At 39.3% G+C, this 12,945-nt stretch overlaps 1 protein-coding gene across 1 annotated transcript in view; it reads left to right on the forward strand.

Annotated features, from left to right (window-relative positions):
- The first annotated feature begins 274 nt into the window (after positions 1-274).
- ppp2r3b (protein phosphatase 2, regulatory subunit B'', beta) overlaps positions 275-12,945 on the forward strand; it is a 149,170-nt gene continuing 136,499 nt past the window's right edge. The window contains exon 1 of the mRNA XM_028799997.2: positions 275-402. The gene's annotated coding sequence lies outside the window, so the exon portion shown is untranslated. The remainder of the gene's footprint in view (positions 403-12,945) is intronic.

Below are 12,945 nucleotides of genomic sequence, written 5' to 3' on the forward strand. Positions count from 1 at the left end.
GGTGCTGCCTTCATCACTCTCTGCAGGGCTTTGCGATTTGTGCTTCTGTTCAACACATTCCAACACAATCCTAGTTAAAAACTTGCACCAATACAGACCTTTTTACCTAAATAAAAACTGACAAAACACTTTCGCATATGATTTGTTCACGCCTGACACTTGTCGTAGTTGATTGGTCACTCACAAAATGATTGACTGATATCCCGCCTACTTTTCGAAGGCTCTGGGTCTGCGCAAAGTGCACGCGAACACGCGTTGGTTCACCATGGGCAACGACCGACTCAACTTACGTCTCGCGATAACTTTTATATGTGACACATTAAAAAAAAAAAAAACAAAACAAAAACTGTAACCAGTGTTGAATTCACTAAGTCGAGCGGTTGGAGCAAAGACGTATTATTGGTATGTTGGATTTATGCATTATATAAGATAAATAAGACACGCTAAATGTCTAAAATATGTAATAATATTTGCAGAATGGTGTGGCAGAGGGTTGTTCTAGTCATGGATTTTTAGGGTCAGCTAGGCCAAAAACTTTTTCTTATTGAATCCCGTTTAATTTAGTTCTTTTATAGAAAGTATTGCATGAGGTAAAAAAGTATTGCATCAGGAAAAAAGTACACATTTATTAAATGTAGAAGTGAATAATAAATGTAAACTTTTGTACGAAGAACAAAACAAAAACCTTATTTACATTGCAATACTGCAAATTTTTAGTTTTACCTGAAGAGAAAAATAGAAACCTGCAACCATGGAATTTTTCTCTTGCATACGTTACTTAAAAATTATGCTATCTGATTGTTGTAAACGCTTCAAAAGTAATTTTAAGTGAAAAGGGAGCTTAAAAAATAAGGTCTGGTGCGAAACTCCCGCGCAAGCACACTTCCGTGTGGCGTTCGTTCCTGTAGCTTCTGTATCACCAAAGCTTTACTGCACATGAAATTCCTAATACAGTATTGGCTCGTCTTAACGGTAGACTGTACGGAGCTCGAGTTGCGCCTCCAGATACTGGCTCATGCTACGTGGTATCATTAATAAGCAAATAACGGATAGTATAGAATCGGGTTTTACATCAAAAGTCGAGACCGCAGAGACTAAGAATTTCTCGTAACAATTGCTGATCTCGATAGAAAAGTGGGTTTGCAAGTGGTGCTTTAACGTGCCTAGAAGGATATACCGTGGTAAATATGTTTTTGTCGAGAGTATGAAATGTAGAGATGCCCATAATGGTATACCAGTTAAGCTGCTGGTGATCCAAATGTAGAAACATGGAACGTTTTATTCTGTTTGTGACATTCATGCCATTTTGGGAACATAATCATGTAAATGGAAAAATATTAGATATAATTAAAATATTTGTTGGAATACAAGGTTTGAAAACGCTACATATATGCAGTGTGTGTGTGTATGTGTATATGTATATATATATATATAAATATATATATATATATATATATATATATATATATATATATATATATATATATATATATGGAAGAGAAGGTATATATACAGTATATAGTCCTTTTAACAAAGCATTCCTAAACACAATTTACTCCCAGCACTGGGAATAAAACAGGAAACACGCCTAGGTGAGGTACTGATCCAATGTAAATTGTCCCTGATGTGTGTTGGGGTTTGTGTTTATTCATTCTGTAATGGGCTGATGCTCTGCCCAGGGGGTTGTTCCTGCATTTTGCCTGATGCTTGCTGGGCTAGATGCCAGCTTCCCTGCACACCCTGCTCTGGGTAAACAGATTTAGAAGATGGATGGATGGATTGGTGAATGAATGGACTTTGGTTTTCCCAACTCATTCTAAAGACCTGTATGTTAGATTAGCTTGGTGTGAGTTTAAGTATGTGCTTTAGTTAGCCCTGTGATAGGGCTAACTTTCTTCTCCTGATTAGTTTCCGCCCTTGCGCTTAATGTTACTATCATGACAATAATCAGTTGGGATTTATTAATGTATTTATTTGCATCCTTACATTTAAGCTGTAAATAGGTAAGTGATGCATTTGGTGTAATTGATTTGCAATTTAGTTACAGATAGAAAGCTCAAGCATATAAAGTTGACAAAGCATTAATATTCTTTCCTAAGATACAGTAAAGTGCTCACATTGGTTTAGTTTTGCTGCAGAGACCTTTTTGCAAGTATTGGTCTACAGTATTAAAACTGTGACAGTAGGGTAGCAGGTGTTTTTCCTTGGAATGTGGTTCCCTTCTTCCGCCATGCAAAGTGCCTTTTTGTTATGACCAAATAACTCAATTTTTGTCTCATCAGTCCAAAGCACTTTGTACCAAAATGAATCTGGCTCATCTGAATGAGCATTTGCGTACAACAAGCGACTTGATTTGTGGCATGAGTGCAGAAAGGGCTTCTTTCTCATCACCCTGCCATACAGATGTTCTTTGTGCAAATTGTGCTGAATTGTAGAACGATGTACAGATACACCATCTGCAGCAAGATGTTCTTGCAGGTCTTTGGAGGTGATCTGTGGGTTGTCTGTAACCATTCTCACAATCCTGCGCATATGTCGCTCCTGTATTTTTCTTGGCCTGCCAGACCTGGGTTTAACAGCAACTGTGCCTATGGCCTTCCATTTCCTGATTACATTCCTTACAGTTAGAAAACTGACAGTTTAAACCTCTGAGATAGCTTTTTGTAGCCTTCCCCTAAACCATGATAATGAACATTCTTTGTTTTCAGATCTTTTGATAGTTGCTTTGAGTATCCCATGATGTCACTCTTCAGAGGAGAGTCAAAGGGAAGCACAACTTGCAATTGACCACTTTAAATACTTTTTCTCATGACTGGACACACCTGTTTGTGAAGTTCAAGGCTTAACGAGCTAATCCAACCAATTTGGTGTTGCAAGTAATCAGTATTGACCAGTCACATGCATTCAAATCAGCAAAATTACAAGGGGACCCAAATTTTTGCACAGCCAGTTTTTCACATTTGATTTAATTTCATACAACTAAATACTACCTCACTAAAAATCTTTGTTCGGAAAACACCCCAGTACTCGGATGTTCCTAGGAAATGAAAGACATACCACTGTTATCTTTTTTGTTGAAAGTAGAGGAAATTATTATGCAGGCTGAGAGGGGTTCTCAAACTTTTTCATATGACTGTATATGGTGGGTGTAAACTGAAGAACTTGCAAAACATAATGAGTTTGGGATTTAGACTTCTATCAATTAGCTGTTAAAAGGTTTGTGGTTTAGAATCTTTTACTATTTGAACCAGAAAAAAAGGGCTTTTAAAGATGGTGATCAGCATGAGCTCAAGCGCGTGCAGAAGGAACTCCGAGTCCAGCTCAGGGCGGCGAACAAGCAGTACAGGAGAAAGCTGGAGCAGAAGTTGCAGAATAACAGCATGAAGGAAGTGTGGGATGGGATGAAGATCATCACTGGCTGCAGCTCGAAGCAGGGTACCACCATTCGAGAGAGACGTGAAGAGAGCAAACCAAATGAACAACTTCTTTAACAGGTTTAACCACCCTAACCCACTCTCACTCTCACCTCGGAGTACTGCACTCTCCACACATCCTTCTGCTGATACGAGCATAGGAGAGACATCCCCACCCATAATTACAACAGCGCAAGTGAGCAGAGAGCTGAGGAGACTTCGTGCCAGCAAAAGCAGCGGGTCCAGATGGAGTATCGCCACGACTGCTGAAGGTCTGTGCATCGGAGCTGGGGGGTCCTCTACAGCGCATCTTCAACCTGAGCCTGGAACAGGGGAGAGTCCCGAGGCTTTGGAAGACATCTTGCATCACCCCAGTCCCAAAGGTATCACGTCCTAGTGAGCTGAATGACTTCCGGCCTGTTGCTCTGACATCACATGTGATGAAGACCATGGAGAGGCTGCTGCTTCACCACCTGAGGCCACAGGTTCAACACGCCCTCGACCCTCTGCAGTTTGCATATCAGGAGAAGGTGGGAGCGGAGGATGCCATCATCTATATGCTACATTGATCCCTCTCTCACTTGGACAGAGGCAGTGGTGCTGTAAGAATTATGTTTCTAGACTTCTCTAGCGCCTTCAACACAATCCAACCTCTGCTCCTTAGGGACAAGCTGACAGAGATGGGAGTAGCTTCATACCTGGTGGCATGGATCGTGAACTATCTTAAAGACAGACCTCAGTATGTGCGTCTTGGGAACTGCATGTCTGACATTGTGGTCAGCAACACAGGAACACCACAAGGGACTGTACTTTCTCTGATCCTGTTCATCCTATATACATCGGACTTCCAACACAACTCGGAGTCCTGCCACAATGCAAAAGTTCGCTGTTGACACTGCTATCGTGGGCTGCATCAGGAGTGGGCAGGAGGAGGAGTATAGGGACCTAATCAATGACTTTGTTAAATGGTGCGACTCAAACCACCTACACCTGAACACCAGCAAAACCAAGAAGCTGGTGGTGGGTTTTAGGAGGCCCAGACCCCTCATGGACCCCGTGATCATCAGAGGTGACTGTGTACAGATGGTGCAGACCTATAAATACCTGGGAGTGCAGCTGGATGATAAATTAGACTGGACTGGCCAATACTGATGCTCTGTGTAAGAAAGGGACAGAGCCGGCTATGCTTCCTTAGAAGGCTGGCGTCCTTCAACATCTGCAATAAGATGCTGCAGATGTTCTATCAGACAGTTGTGGCGAGCGCCCTCTTCTACGCGGTGGTGTGCTGGGAGGGCAGCATTAAGAAGAAAGACGCCGCACGCCTGGACAAACTGGTGAGGAAGGCAGGCTCTATTGTTGGCATGGAGCTAGACAGTTTGACATCTGTGGCAGAGCGACGGGCGCTCAGCAGCTCCTATCAATTATGGAAAATCCACTGCATCCACTAAACGGTGTCATCTCTAGACAGAGGAGCAGCTTCAGCGACAGACTGCGGTCACTGTCCTGCTCCACTGACAGACTGAGAAAATCGTTCCTCCCCCAAACTATGCGATTCTTGAATTCCACCAGGGGGGGGTGGGGTAAACGTTAACATTATATAAAGTTATTGTCTGTTTTTTACCTGCATTATTATCAGCTTTTAATTTAATATTGTTTTTTGTATCAGTAAGGTGCTGCTGGAGTATGTGAATTTCCCCTTGGGATTAATAAAGTATCTCTATCTATCTATCTATCTATCTATCTATCTATCTATCTATCTATCTATCTATCTATAACTGTTCTATATATGGTAGAACTGATTTAAAGAATATTTACTTGGTTATAATGTAGTTTATTATAAAAGGTTGCACTTTGGATAAGTGTTTTGCACAATTGCCTCAATGTTTCTAATGTCCTCTGTGTATTTGATTCCCCATGCAGCCACTGATTGTTTGGCATTTACAAAATCTTTGTATTTTTGTGGGCTTTTCTGTCACTGTCTATGTTTTTAGTTTGCACGTTCTGTCTGTTTCCCCTTATATTTTTTCTGGATCATGTGGTTTTCTGTTGCATCCTAAACAAACACATTAGTTGAATGGTGACTGCTCATTGGCCCAATCCATATTACTAACCGAGAATAAACCGGGTATGGACGCAGGTACACGGCGATGGGACCATGAGACGTACTGCGCAGGGCGCCTACAGCGCGCGTCTTATAAACCGCAAGCGAAGTCTTATCCACCGCGAACAAAGGAGTCACGGCCCTAAAAACGAAAGAGCTCAACTAACGTGAATGAGAAATGAAGCAACAATGCGCCCATAGCTAACAACTAACGACACAGCCACACAAAAAAGAGGATTCTGCGCTGCACCCCAGAGTCAAACGGAAGAGGCTACGGAGGCCCCACAGGTCCACAAAGATAGTACGAAAGGCGCAGGCATCCAAAACGCGCTTCTGAATAGGACATGAAGCAACAACACGCCCATAGCTAACGACACAGCCACACAGAAAAGAGGATTCTGCACTGCACCCCAGAGTCACACGTAAGACACTACGGTGTCCGCAAAGGTCCACAAAAATAGTATGGAAGGCACGAGAAAGTACGAAAAGCCCAGGCGCCTACAACGCGCTTCTGAACTAAACGTCCACACTACACAGCATGGTCCGGGTAATGAGAATAAATGAAGTCTCCGTATTAAATGTACGGCATCCTCACACGTCCGAACCATTATAGCATATGTGAATCACATTACAGTGATGCATTATTAACAGTACAACCACAGAAAACGCTCAGTAATATGGATAATTGCACTTACTGTTAATACGAACGGTAGACAACGGATAACTAATGGAGTCCGCGGTCACAGCTCCAAAACGATCCAGCTCAACTAACGGAGCTACAAAAGCGAGCCCGCATGGATAACAACAATAGCCCGGAAGCAAAGCAGGCACGGGTTCAAAACGAAAGACCACAACTGACGGAGATACAAACACGAGCCCGCCTGGATATAATCAATGAACGCAGGCGCCTACAGCGTGCGTCTGAAATGCCGCAAGCAATGCAGGCACATATCGCATACATTCATCAATGTATTTCGGGTTACGCCAACAATAATCTCTTTCAAATCTATTTCGGGTTACCCAAGACCAGAGGTTGGCGAACGAAGCGAGCAGGGGGCAGAGCCCCCAAGTATAGATATGTCTGCTGTGTTCCCTGCAGTAGATTGAAATGGAGTTCAGGGTTGATTCTTGCTTGACTTTTGAAATAGAGTGTAACTCCCAGCAAAACCAAAATGTAAAAGAGGCATCCTTCAATGAATGGATATGTTGCTTATCAAAGAACAAAGATATTTGTTCATACCATATTTACACAATTCTAAAAATTATTTTTTTTTACTTTTGTTTCAGAAATTGCACCCTAGAGTATATGACTTCTTACAATCGGGACAAACAGAATGTTAATAGTATGCAAAAGAAAAAGATATGACATGAGGAATAGTGATGAGCAAACCCAACAAGGTTTGATTCACTGTGTGTTTGATGTAATAATGGAAATGTTCTGAAACTTACCAAATTCTGCAAGATTCATTAAAGTGAATGGGGGAGGAGGAACAAAACTAATTTTAATTTTAGTGGTGCAAGGGTCTTTCAAGTGTCCCTGAGGGCTACAGTAGCATCTGCCAAATATGTGCGATAGATTATTGCGGCCATAAATGTGATCCGTGGTGTGAGGCAGCAGTGCTAACCATTATGCCAGTGTGCCTCAACCAACAAAAGATGCAGACGGAATGATAACCGCAAACAAAATGCAGTCACATGCTGATTTATGACCAACTGAGTTAGATCTGCACTTGTGGCCAAGGACCACAGAAAACAATAGGATAATAATGTTCCAGAAATTGCCAAAACCTGCAGCAGTAGTATTTTTTATTTTGGCACCACTCCACGTTTCTAATGTATTCAACCTGCAGTGCCCTCCCTTACACCAGTGTTTCTCAACCTTCATGGTTCCTGTGACCTAGTTTGCCCTTTTTAAGTTATTGATGACCCACTAGCAGCAATTGAACAGAGATCCAGGGTCTCAGCGCATATAAAGCGTATAAGGACAATATGTTATAATTAAAACGTCGACTAAGCGAAGAAGAAAGCAGCGCGAAGAAAAGAGACTCAAAAGTGGTGCTGAGACAAAAAAGAAAAAGAATAATCTAGGTGCAAATTCAGAAAATAAGGAAAGTAATTATCAGCCCGGAAAAAGTGGAATTAAAAAAAAAAAAAAATCACGTCCAATCCGGACGGTGGCGCTATACATATGCAGAGCAGGTCAGAGATTATGAAAGCAGTGGAATTTGAAAAGCTCAAAAAAAAAAAAATAGTTGGAGTGATACATATGTGGAGAAAGTCAAAGAATATGAAAGTAGGAAAATTAGAAAGTATAACAAAAAGAAAGTAAAGATCGGAGAAGCGCAAACAAACAAATTATTACTTGGGAAAAGGGAAAATAATCACCACGGACCAGGTGTCATTTAAAAAAAAAAAAAAAAAAAAAAAAGCAGGATAAAGCGAGGTCAGAAATAAAAGACAGAGTAGAAAACTCTTTTTTTTAGAGTCTGTCTGACTCTAAAATGTCATGAAAAGGTTAAAAAACAAGGGGGCCAAACACATGCAGAGCAGGTTAGAGATAATGAAAACTGGAATTCAAAAGACTCAAAAAAACGTAGGTGCGAAACACATGCAGAGCAAGATACAGAATATGAAAGCAGAAAAAAACAACAGTGTCAAAAAAAAGAAAGTAAACATTGCATTAGCGCAAAGAAAGAAATTATTACTCGGGGAAAAATAACGAAAAGGCGAATAGAGATCGAATATATGAACATAGATGATATGTCAGAAGTATGTAAATATTGTAAGGCTTTGAAGTTTAAGTCAGAGAATTTCAAAAATGGGGTTTACCTCGCATGCATTTATTGGTTACTTTGCAAAAAAAATTATTAACTGCTGATGATGTTGATCATTTTGTCTGTGCTAAAATTCCAAACAGAAAGCTATCCTGAATTATGGTACAAAGTCATTAAACACATGTCTCACTGACCTCATTTAAAAGATTCAGCACGTTGGGACTCGAAAGATTCCAAATATTGTTTTTACAGAAGTTCAGAAATAAAATGAAACTAATGAAATAGCAACAATTCAAAGAATAAAAGAAAATCTTAAGTGTGTATCTGGAAAAAGAAACAGGGGTTGGCGAGCGAAACAAGCAGGGGGCGAAGTCCACTAGTTGTCAACATATAAATGTATCTCTGTTACTATGAACTTTAATTTCTATAAAAATCAGTAATAGGATTGCCCAAATAAGAGGTGGGTTTACATTGACTTCTCTTTGCTATCAGGCCTATTTTTGATTTATTCTTTTTCTGTTTCTTAAAGATCTTTATTTCATGCTAAAAAATAAACAGCATATCTTGTTTTTTCCCACAAAATATTTTGTTTGTTTTGGTGTTTATCAATATGTGTGTAGGTTTTAATGAAGTACTTACTTGAATTACTTGGAAGGAGCAGATACTGTACATCCAATATAGCTTAGCTTGTTCTTCTATGAAAAATCACAATAGGGCAAGTTAAGTGTTTTTTCTTCTTTGACTGTTCTTGCTGTCTTTCACTCTTCCTTGGTTAAACTTGGAAAGAAATAGTGATCTTGGTTTAGGAGAAAAAATATTTAAAAGAATAACTTGTATTGTATAGTCTCATTAATTTGTACATAGTAATGTCATAAGAATTGGTATTTCAAAACCAAGTTGATATCCTAAGTTTGGAAAATGTAACAGTACTAGCTTTCATATGCTATTGGTAGTACCGAGTGAAAGATGGCGCTGCACTCATGCGCGACTGCAAGTGAACTAATTACTCTGGAAGGTACAAAAATAAGTGAGAAAAACATGCGTAAAAACACAAGGTTAATGTTGGCTACTTCTTCATAGATACAGTTCTTATTTGGCTGGCTACTTACTTGGCTTGCAGTGGTGAGAGTGATGATACAGCATCACATCAACACATGTTGAAAATTAAAAACAGTATGTCTAGACATGCTTTGTGTTTGAGTCAGGAGAATTATGGGAACTGTGCTTATTATCAGTTAAAAAAAAAAGCTAAGCAATGACAAAACACACACAGCTTTTCGTTTTTGACACTTTCCCCTATAACGGTATTAGGTCAGAAATAGATTTGTGTGCGCTTTCTATAATGTGAGCGATCAGACGTGAGTTTTAATTGTTCAACTTGTAGTGTCACAAAGCTATAAGAGGAGAGAAAATGATGGCTGGATGGTTGTGTTTTTTTTTTTTTGTTTTTTTTTTATATATAAATACTTACAGTCCCTACAAAAAGAGCTGGACCCTTTGCATTTCCAACGAGACAAGCGTCAGATAAAGTGGCTATTTGGTCTTGTCTTCACTGACGAAGAAATTAGCTACTTCATTTATTAATACCAAAATAAAATTTATTTAATGTTTTGAAGAAGCAGGAATGGCAAAGTGACATACTTCATTGTTGAACACAAATATGCAAATGGCAAATTTGTGTCATTCGTTTGGTTTTTGGAGCCAAACTAATGTTCATTAGTATAACCCCTAAAATGTGACAAATATAGTGAAAGTATACGTGTCATATATTTGAAATAAATGCTGGTGAATGTAATACAGACTACCATTTACATTGAATATTCAATTAACATTCTAATTCTGGATTAGTACACAGGCTAAGCAATAACAAAATTCTTATGTGTCATATAAGATACTTTGAAAAGGGTACTGGAAGGGCTGTTTCACAGACTTTCTGAAACAATGGATTTTTGTCAAGCAATAATTGTAATTTCACACATGAAAAAATGTTGCGCAAATGTATTAAAAAAATGCTTTAAAGAGTTTCTTTAAGTTAAAATATCCTAATTATCTTGGAATTCACTAGATCAATAGTACTGATATAATGATGTTTGAATTTTTATTTGTAGGATTGGTTTTAAGTAGTAATTTTCAGTTACTCTAGATAAAATGTCAGAATAAGATTCTAATGTGCACATGGAAAGATAAATCAGGTAGTCTGTGATAGTGCTGGGCGGTATACCGGTTCATACCGAAAACCGTTTTTTATTTTTTTTTACGATATGGATTTTTCTTATACCGCAACACCGGTTTAAATTGCCTAAACGTCGTTCGGAACGTGGCGCAGCGGGAAACTGTTCAAGTGGGGACCTTTTTCACTGCTACACCGCTAAACACAGATTTGTTGCACTAGGGCTGTTTTTCACTGCTACACCACCAAATAGTGGGCGGTAGCATAGGAATGCTACGTGGTGAAAATGGACAGAGAGCCTGGAGATACTTTAGTTTTAAAAGGTCAGATGTGTAAATACTGTTTCTATACTACTGGATAATACTGCAAGCCAAGTTGTACTTGTTTTATTTGTTTTCAATACAGTGTAATGTACCTGGGTACTGTGTAATAGTGTGACGACATGTTTTCAAACCCCGTCATAAGTTATATAGCACATTAAATGATTTGTGTTAAGTGATTCTTAAACTGACTTCTTCTTGCACTAAGAGGAGGCGCTGGCAGCGATCTCCGCACAGAATACATTCACTTTATGATCTTCCTTCTCTCTGAACATTTAGAATGCTAAAATAAATACTTAATATAATTTTCATGATGAAATGCATTAAAGCAAGTATTAATCATATGGGGGCACGGCGGCGTGCCTGCCTTGCATTTGCATGTTTTTCTGGTGGGTTTACTCGGCGCTTCAGTTTCCTTTCAAAGTCATGTAGGATGTGGGGTTTTGTTGTGCTATATTGACCCTGCTAGTGTATGTTTTGCTTGTATTCATCCTTCGATGTGCTGGCGACTCGTTCAGAGATGGGCACAACTCTGAATGGATGGCATAATTAAACATGTATAACGAAGATATTTTTAAATTTCTGAACACTCCGTGGGCTAAGTTTATAACTAGTTTTAATTTCACAAAGACGTTTATCATGTGGTGATTGGTTATGTGGAGAAAGAAAAAGGACGGATAGGAACTGGGGTTTTAGTATGTCAGATAGAGACAGCACGCGTGCAATAAAGAAAGCCCGCTCAGAAGAACATGCATTGAATTCTGTGTTCGTGTCTCCGACCACCAGATCACAAACCCAACATTTACACAATATTTAAGTTAAACCTGTGCGATACCCATTCATACATCCAGTTTTTTGGAGCCTCGTCACACCTGCCATAAAGGTCTCTACACTGAACGTACACCTGGGGACCCCTTACTGCCAGGGAGCAGCACTACCGCCTCACTACCGTGCTTGTTTAATACCTGCTTTAATGCATTTCATCATGAAAATGATATCAAGTATTTATCTTAGCATTCTAAATTTTTAGAGAGCAGGAATACCATGAAATGAATGGATTCTGTGTGGTGATTGCTGCCTCCTCTTAGTGCATAGGAAGTCAGTTTAAGAAGCATAGTGATTAACAACTGGGTCGGGGAACACAACACAAAGCATTTACTGTGCTGCATTAACTTATGACGGGGTTTGAGAAAATCAAGTAAATGAAACATTGATTTTAGGATGAAGTTTAGTTTATGACATTCTACTTTAACTATGAAGTAAACTATGAAAATAAAGTGGAAATGTTGACTTTAATCTTGACATAAGCGTCAAAATTAAAGTGGAAATGTCGAGAATAAAGTCAGCATGTTGACTTTATTCTTGACATATACCGGTAGTTTGTTTTTTTTCTTCCCTCTTTACTGTATTTTTTTTTTCTTCACCATGACCCTAATGCACTTCCGTAGGGCTATACCACAAATAGCATTATACAGTAAATGCAAGTTGCAGTTATTTTATTTATGTATATAGCTTAGCTTGAAGCAAGGTCCATATTAATGCAGTTTGCCTAAATGATGGTACAGTTGGTAAGTATGTCATCACAAAGTTGTACTTGTTTTATTTTATTTTATTTTAATTTGGTGAATACTGTGTAATGCACCTGGGCTTGAAGTCTTGAAGTAATAGTGCGGCTATCAGTAATACAGTAATCCCTCCTCCATCGCTGCGGTTGCGTTCCAGAGCCACCCGCGAAATAAGAAAATCCGCGAAGTAGAAACCATATGTTTATATGGTTATTTTTATATTGTCATGCTTGGGTCACAGATTTGCGCAGAAACACAGGAGGTTGTAGAGAGACAGGAACGTTATTCAAACACTGCAAACAAACATTTGTCTCTTTTTCAAAAGTTTAAACTGTGCTCCATGACAAGACAGAGATGACAGTTCTGTCTCACAATTAAAAGAATGCAAACATATCTTCCTCTTCAAAGGAAACAGAGAGGAAAGCAAACAAATCAATAGGGCTGTTTGGCTTGCGGTACAAAGCTGTTGAAGGCGGCAGCTCACACCTCCTCCGTCAGGAGCAGGGAGAGAGAGAGAGAGAGAGAAAAACAAAGTCAAAAATCAATACGTGCCCTTTGAGCTTTTAAGCATGCGAAGCACCGTGCAGCATACTTAAAAGCTG

Source organism: Erpetoichthys calabaricus, chromosome 4 (assembly GCF_900747795.2).
Source record: "Erpetoichthys calabaricus chromosome 4, fErpCal1.3, whole genome shotgun sequence".
In the NCBI taxonomy this organism is placed as follows: Eukaryota; Metazoa; Chordata; class Cladistia; order Polypteriformes; family Polypteridae; genus Erpetoichthys; species Erpetoichthys calabaricus.